This window comes from Clarias gariepinus, chromosome 2, assembly GCF_024256425.1.
Source record: "Clarias gariepinus isolate MV-2021 ecotype Netherlands chromosome 2, CGAR_prim_01v2, whole genome shotgun sequence".
Lineage (NCBI taxonomy): Eukaryota > Metazoa > Chordata > Actinopteri > Siluriformes > Clariidae > Clarias > Clarias gariepinus.
In genome coordinates this window covers 36,593,747-36,602,521 of record NC_071101.1, presented here as the reverse complement: position 1 = coordinate 36,602,521, position 8,775 = coordinate 36,593,747, and positions in this window count along the sequence as shown.

Sequence of the window (8,775 nt, the reverse complement as noted above, 5' to 3'; positions counted from 1 at the left end):
GTGGAAAATAGGTATTTGGTCACCTACAAACAAGCAAGATTTCTGGCTCTCTCAGACCTGTAACTTCTTCTTTAAGAGACTCCTCTGTCCTCCACTCATTACCTGTATTAATGTCATCTGTTAACAGTATAAAAGGCAACTGTCCAGAACCGCAAACAGTCACACTCCAAACTCCATTATGGCCAAGACCAAAGCTGTCAAAGGACACCAGAAACAAAACTGTAGACCTGCACCAAGCTGGGAAGACTAAATCTGCAATAGGCAAGCAGCTTGGTGTGAAGAAATTAACTGTGGGGGCAATTATTAGAAAATGGAAGACATACAAGATCACTGAAAATTTCCCCCGATCTGGGGCTCCACGCAAGATTTCATCCCGTAGGGTAAAATTATCACAAGAACTGTGAGCAAAAATTCCAAAACCACACGGCGGGGCCTAGTGAATGACCTGCAGAGAGCTGGGAACAAAGTAACAAAGGCTACCATCAGTAACACACTGCACCGCCAGGGACTCAAATCCTGCAGTGCCAGACGTGTCCCTCTGCTTAAGCCAGTACATGTCCAGGCCTGTCTGAAGTTTGCTAAAAAGCATTTGGATGATCCAGAAAAGGATTGGGAGAACATCATGTGGTCAGATGAAACCAAAATAGAACTTTCTGTTAGGAGGAGAAAGAATGCTGAGTTGCATCCAAAGAACACCATGCCTACTATGAAGCATGGGGGTGGAAACATCATGCTTTGGTGATCATTTTGACCCCAAGGCGTCAACATGCTCTGGGACTGTTTTTCTGCAAAAGGACCAGGACGACTGATCTGTGTAATGGAAAGAATGAATGGGGCCATGTATCGTGAGATTTTGAGTGAAAACCTCCTTCCATCAGCAAGGGCATTGAAGATGAAACATGGCTGGGTCTTTCAGCATGACAATGATCCCAAACACACCGCCCGGGCAACAAAGGAGTGGCTTCGTAAGAAGCATCTTAAGGTCCTGGAGTGGCCTAGTCAGTCTCCAGATCTCAACCCCATAAAAAATCTTTGGAAGGAGTTGAAAATCCGAGTTGCCCAGCGACAGCTCCAAAACATCAACAGGAATGGGCCAAAATACCAGCAACAGTGTGTGAAAACCTTGTAAAGACTTACAGAAAATGTTTGACCTCTGTCATTGCCAACATTTAAATATTCTAAAATGTGATTTTCAGGATTTTTTTCTTCTTATTTTATCTCTCATAGTTAAAGGCCTCTCTCATCTTTTTAAGTGGGAGGACTTGCACAATTGGTGGCTGACCAAATACTTTTTTACCGCACTGTATAGAGTAAATAGTGTTTGACATTTGCCAAAAAGCACTTAAATACATATGTAATGTGTTGGATGAAGTGTTAAAGGATGCTTAAAATATATAGGTTGTCATCTTCATTTACTCATGGACTGTCTTTAGGACAAGTTACAGTATATGAGTCAAATCGGAGTCAAAACAAGTCTTTTTGCAGAGGATGGTTCAGAAAATGGAGATGCAAAGCAAGAGGCTTTTTGGATAAGAAAGTAATTGAGCGTTTAAAAAAAAACAATTAGCAATGTTCAATTAGCAAACATGTAATTAAAAATAATTGTTAATTAAACATTTACTGTTAATACAATATTAACTAATTATCTACCGAAAACATTATATACGGTTACTGGTAAAATAAACATTTATAAATATAGAAACAACTATATTAATAACTAAAACAACTAAAACTGCCAAATATAAGTTTTAAAGAAAATATATGTTAATGTCAAAGGCAAAAAAAGTAATTTGCAATATCTACTGACCTAGAGTCAGCGCCTCATGTGACAGCTCTGCACTCTACACAGTAAAGAGAGTCAGCACATTCAGCACCTCGGACAGCTCCTCTGCATCACAAGAAGGGCACAAGGGGCAGAGTGCCTTAACTCATCACTCATCTGCCTGGTGTGATCTGTGCTCTTTATATATTCTGTTTATACAGAATCTGAGAGTAATTTTGAATCCAAAAACTCACCAAAGTTTTGCATTGCCGATTTCAAGCCCAGATAAAATGGCAGGGTTGCGTCAGAAATGGTTTTCAGCCTAAAACCTGTTCAAGCTACTGTATGAGAGGATTGGATGCTCCACTGTGGCAACCCCTCGATGGGAGCACCCGAAAGACTAACAACATATAAAAGAAAGGGTAAAAAGACAGGGAATACAAATAATGGGATAAACGCACCAGAACTAGGGCTTTTGAAGTTATGACCAAAAAACCTGAATTGGAAGCTGAAACCACTATTGTTGAATACTGAACTGTGTAAAATCCTACATTTTTATTTACTAATTTATTGTATTAGATTTCTGTCCCTCTTTTGATTAGAAATAATTTAATAAAAAAAAGAATTGGTACAATATGAAAATGTACTGTAGTAAAAACAATAGAAAATGTATGGTAAGTGCAGGGAGGGAGGGATATGTATATAGTGATGCGCATGACCTTTCTGTGCCTCTTTTGTTTAAAATTATTATGCAGTTATTGCGTTAAAAAATAAATAAACATTATTAACAAACATTAACATTAAAACAACAACAATAACAAAAATGACTACTAAAAAACAAATGGTGTAGTAAGTGCAGGTGGAGGAAATGTATAGGGTGGGATGACTGACACTTCTTTGTCTCTTTTAGATAAGATGTAAGATAAGATTTTTTTAAAAATTAAATAAATGATTAAAAAATAGTAAAGGATATGGCAAAGGCAGCAGCAGGAACTGTGCATGGTTATATGAGTGCCATTTCTCTGACTTATGATTAAGAATCTATTGATTTTGTTTCTAAATAAAAAAATCAGAACAAATGTGAAAAAAAAATGTCTACTGAAAATAAAGGGGCATGTAAGTGCAGCAGGGAGCCTGTGTGTGGTGTTATGAATAGTAAAAAAGTGCTTTCACTGGATTACCAGTATTAAGTGAAATCTTTTCTTCCTCCCAAGAATCATCCTTATGCTCCACCAGTCTAACTTGAGCAAGCTCTGACACTAACACCATTGACTGCTGGCTCAGGACACGTGTCTATGTCTCTCCTTCTTCAGGTTTGTATTTTATGACTTGAATTTTAACTTGGGAGGTGGTTTCACCAGCTCTCTTTAGCTAATGCTGGTCTTTGTTGGCTGTTGGCTGAATGAGGAGCATACTAATGTGGCTGTGTGTGACTTAGCTAGCTGGCCGTTCAATATGAATCTCTATCACTCTGTCAAGGACTACTGCACATTTTTCACCCTTTGGAAAACTATGGGCTGTTCAAATCTTTAGTGTGTTTTTAACTACAGAAATGACTATGGGTTAATGTGTCAACTTGCCAGCCTTGTCATATACACAAAGATTCATGTCATAGATTTTAAACACTGATGAAAACCAGGCGAGCACACACCTACCTCAAAGCATTTATAACTTCCTTTAGATGTCTAAACATCTGAATCACCGGCAGTCTGGAAGTACTTGAGTAAACAGACTACAAAAAAAAGCCTTTTTTTAACCGTTTTTTAAAATACAGATTTTACTTTCAGTTAGTGAAACAGTGAATCAGTATTAAGATTTATTTATTGATAAAAACTTCAAAACATTTTTGTACATTTGTCTTGATAAGGGTGTCTGCCAAATGCCTTAAATGATTGTTCTGCATGACTAACCTTGCTCTCACAGCTAACTAAAGGCATTTTGTCATCTGATCCCTCCCTGCATTATTGATGCAGTACTCTACAGCTGCATCCTTGTCCTGTCTGTTAAGTTTAGCCATCATATGGACCTTGTTCTAAAGCAGAGTTATTTAATTCTTTATTTCTTTATTTCCATTGTAGAAGCGACCAAAAACCTGTTCATATAGTGTATATTTACATTAGGTCTAAAGCTTCATTTAATCCGTAGAATCATAATTTTTTTGTGCATCCAGGCAGCATAACTGGTGCAGATAAAGTGGTGCAGCAGCCAGAGGTGGATGTTGGATGTTAAGTGTTTACAGTATATGTCTATAACAAGATTCTCAGTGAACAATGTAAGCTAATACAAGAGAGTCTGACTAATATGTCATTTCAAAAAGAAGTTATGTGCTTTTTCCTTTAAGTGTAAATCCTTCGGTTAGCTCATTGGTGCGTAAAAATAGAAGGGTACTGGCATTATGCCTTTCACTGACAGATGTAAGTTCTGTTGAAAGGAAACCCGGAAGTTAACTTTCAGTTTTACATGCAACATAGAGCAAGCATCCTTCCTTGCTATCATCAAAATATGAGGCCTTATGTCTTTTGGTTCTGGCCAGTGTCTCTTCGGTGTAACCTGTTGAGGCTATACTCAGTATCCATCTCCAACTACAAACTGGTTGTAGTGGACACATTTGATTTTTCATATACAACACTGGAAAACCAATTATCAAGCAATAATGTAAAGCAAAAGAAAATCTATCTTAACTAAACTGATCCAATATGACTTTTCAGACTGCTTCATGATTTTCTCAGGTCCTACCATTATCAGTTCCTCAAAGTAAGAAATGCTCTCAAGGATCAACAGCATGAGTGAGATCTACAGTCAGATTAAGAGAGTCTTTTGTACACATTGATATAGCCCTTATTACAGAGAAAAATAAACTGTTTAATTAGAAGGTGCAGGCTATTAAATAGAAAGACATTTGTTACAACATGAAATGTATAAAAGGCTTGTTGTTTAGCACCTGTCATATATTCTAGCAAACAAGTCAATATACCTCTAAACACATGTCACAATAGGTGTTTATTTTAAGCAATGTGTCTGTGTTATAATTGCAACAATTTAGTGCAGCTTTCTTTAAATCCTTATTTGCTTTTCACTCAGAAAAAAAAACATAAATTTGAAAGCATGATGTATATCATAAAGTTAAATTTTCACCACATTCAGGGTTTTTCCAGGCCTCCACATGACTGGGGTAATACGGTCTCCTGTTCTCTGCACACCATAAGCACACTTGAGTACACTCATTCTAAGCACATGGTCATTTTGGGCCTGCTGGGGTTAGCTGAATAAAGATTGTGTCTGTTTTTCAGTTTAATTAAAAACTGTGGTGTTCTGAAAACTCCCTGTATTATTTTGGAACTGTATGCTTTGACGTTGTTGTAGAGTCCTCAAAATTGCAAACTATTTAACCAAAAAGAGCAGACTCATAAATAAGGAATAAAGGAAGGGGCCTGAAGCCTATCCAAGGAGACTTAGGGCATGAGGCGGGGTACACCATGGACAGGGTGCCAATCCATCACAGGGCACACATGTATGCATGCTCATTCACACACTATGGGCAATTTGGGAACACTAATTAGCCTAATCGAAGGAAACCAGTGGACCCGAAGGAAACCATTGAGCAAGAGGAAAACCTGCAAGCTCCACGCACACAAAGGCAGAGATCGAACCTGGCCAGGAATCAAACCCAGACCCTGGAGGTACTAGCTGGCAGTGCGAACCACTAAGCCACTTTGCTGACCTATGTACATCAATAATGACTTTTCCTGCCTGTCAAATAGGGAACAACATGAAAGAAAATTGAAAAACTGTTGTGAAGGACTAACAGGCCGGTTTTCTTATAATTATCAGAAACATTCACATGCTATTTAGAGACAAGCCTTATTGGAGGAGATAAAAATGTGATGGAAGTGTTAATTAATTGGGCAAGAGGTATATCTTTAGTCTTTGAAAACTGCCAATGGCCTTATTCCAACAACTTGGTGCTGGAACAGTGTAGAGTTTTGATGCATGTCCTCCATATTGTGGTGCAGTGGGTCTAGTTGAGCTGCACTAGAGTCTCAAAGACGAAGTCGTGCAGTCAGTGGTGTGTGTCTTAAGTACCAGTGTACAGCAACAGTGTTTTAAATTCACACTAACTGGAAGTCATTAGAGGGAAAAACAGCATGGCAGAGTGGAAGAACTTGGGGAGGTTGAACACAGGTATTGCTTCTGCATTTGCAGGGGTGCACACTGTTCGACAGTGCACAAAATCAGATGGAAAATCAGTTCAGTTTTGTAATCTTAAGAATGGAGGAAGCCAGAGCACCTCTGTGGACATTACTGTAATATCATGAAGCTCATGAACCTGAATGAGTTAGGCTAAAAGTTAGAATAGTATCAGAGGTTTTGTCCTGGAGATCAGGAGGTCTTGATGTATATTTAAGGATACGTAGCTCAGTCTTGTTAAGCTTGTGAGCTCTAAAATAGCTGATATTGTTGGTCTTTCGGCTGCTCCCAGCAAGGGGTCACAGCGGAATATCCAGTCCGCACAACAACTTGGCACAGGTTTTACGCCGAATGCCCTTCCTAACGCAACCCTCCCATTGGGACCCGCTTGGGACCGGCACTGCATCCCGTGGCTGGGGGGTTTGAGCACTGGCTGGAAATCAAACCCAGGCCTTCCGCATGGCAGACGAAACACCTACCACTGAGCCACTAGGCGATCTCATGCCTACTTTAATAAAAAGTTCAAAAGTATTTGTTAGTGCCTCCTACAAAGAAAAATACTGCAGGGTCAAAGTTTCTCTTACAAAGCCTCACAGTAATTGGATACCCTTCCAATTAGGGTTTGAGACTCAGAGACACAGTCTCAGATTTTTTAGGTCTAGGCTGCAAACTAGGTCACAATACCTGCTGTATTGTATAATATAGTCCAGTGTGTACCCTACAGTACCTTGTGCCCCAAGTCTCTCAATAATCATGGTTTTGGAATGGCCTAGTAAAAGTCTAGACCTCAAATCAATTAAAGAAGCTTTTGTAAAGAAGAGAGGACCAAAGTGATATAAGAGACTGGTACAATCATACAAGAAACAATTACTAAATCTATTTAAAATTTAAGCTATTAAATCATGTTTTTTTTTGTATTTTTAAGCCCAAAAAGCCTGCATTTTTGGGCTTAATTGTAGTTAAATAAATAAGTGAAAAAAGTTATATGTTGCTTTTAGGTTGTATTTGCCTAATACTAAAACCCACTATGATCACATGATTTATGTTATTTTTACAAATAACACAGAATTAAAAGAAGGGCATAGAATGTACATTTATGGTATTTGGAAGATGCCCTTATCCAGAATAAATGTAAAATCATTCTGTGTGTCGAGGAAGACAGGTGAGAATTTTTCTTGCTGTTGATGATACACACACTACAAGCATGTCTCCATTTACAGTCTCCAAAGCAACAACGGATCTGCTGAATGAATGACTTTTTCCTCTTCTATGGATTTGTTCTTAAAGTTAAGGCACTTAATAAAGCTATATGTTTGCCATTGCAGACAGGGCAGAAAGATCTGGTCTTTCACATCATGTTTTCCTTGTGGCTCTGGATTTCTTTGGTTGTCCCTTCTCTCTTTGAGATTTAATTGAGGCAACTGGATTGCAAAATATTCTGTCAAGAAGGCAATAAAAACTTCTGAAGTCACAATGTACATCTAACTATTCCACCACCATTCTTCTCCACCATCTCAACATATAGTCACCAGTTTGGGATTTTCTGTACAGTCATTAATTATAAGTGTAACAATAAGTGTTTTATGAGGGGAATGATTTCAATACAGGAAATCTGACAGCTCTCTTACTGCCAGAGAATCACGGTCATTTAATTGTACTACATTTTCTAGATTTAATTATTTATCTCTCCTTTAGAACTTTCCTGGCATCCTTGTAGGCCTCCCCTGAACTCCTGTCAAAGAACTTGTTTACCCGCACACGCGTGGTTATTTCTCTTGTGGGAAGAACTTCAAAAGGGTTTGGAAGGCTTGTGCATCTAGATTTATTTGGTGTTTAGTTTTGGGTTAGATATTGTAAGTCTTGGGATTGCTTTCGCTGATAAGACTAGGATCATGCTCAAAACTAAATATAATATAAAATCATGTTTGCTGCTGCTATCTTAGTTTCCTTATCAATTATTCCAAGCTCTGCCCCTGCACCTGCACGTTTACATGAATACGGTGTGTACTAGTATGATTGTGTCATATCGACTTATTTAACATAACATCATATAAGATGTTATCATATAACAAGTCATATTTAGCTTATATAACTAACTGTAGCTCAACTAGGAGTTCATCTTGGGTACGAAAAGATTTTATCTTATTACTTTAGTTTTTACCTTTTTTCCTTTACAACTTGCATCCAGGAATCATACACTCTAAAAGTTCCTTCCACAAAGTTTACTTTTCTATTCCTGCATCTGCAAGCCCTCTGAGTTAGTGTTCTCTCACAACAGTAACATTGGCTGCATGTGGTTATAACAGATTAAACATTTTAAATAGCAATTTATAAAGTAACCTCATTAATCAAATTACTACCTTACAATATAGTTACGTTTTAATGTAACCTCCAGAATGATATAAATAGAAAGATTCTGACCCTTTAATTCTTTAAAGCTGTAAAATATAAATTCGGTAATGAGTAATTATGATGTCTATCTTAAAACAATGTAGAAATTGGCTTAAGACACATTACAGCTATAGGATTATAAACAGCTACGGTAAGCTAACAGCCGTTAATAGGATACACATTTTGCTTCTTATCTCTCAGTTTTACTCCACAGCAGTTGTGTTGATAATCTCTGGTTTACCTGTGTCATGTGACTGCTGCATAGAGATAGACAGGTTTGGATTGATACCACAAGGACACCAAATGGCAGGACCCGCAATGCTTGAACGAAGCAAAATCTTTACTATACTCAGTTGGCTCTATGCCCTTTTAGTTGAGTTTCACAGTAGCAGCCCTTGGTAGTTAAGAAATCAGAGAGTCTCTATGGGTTATTT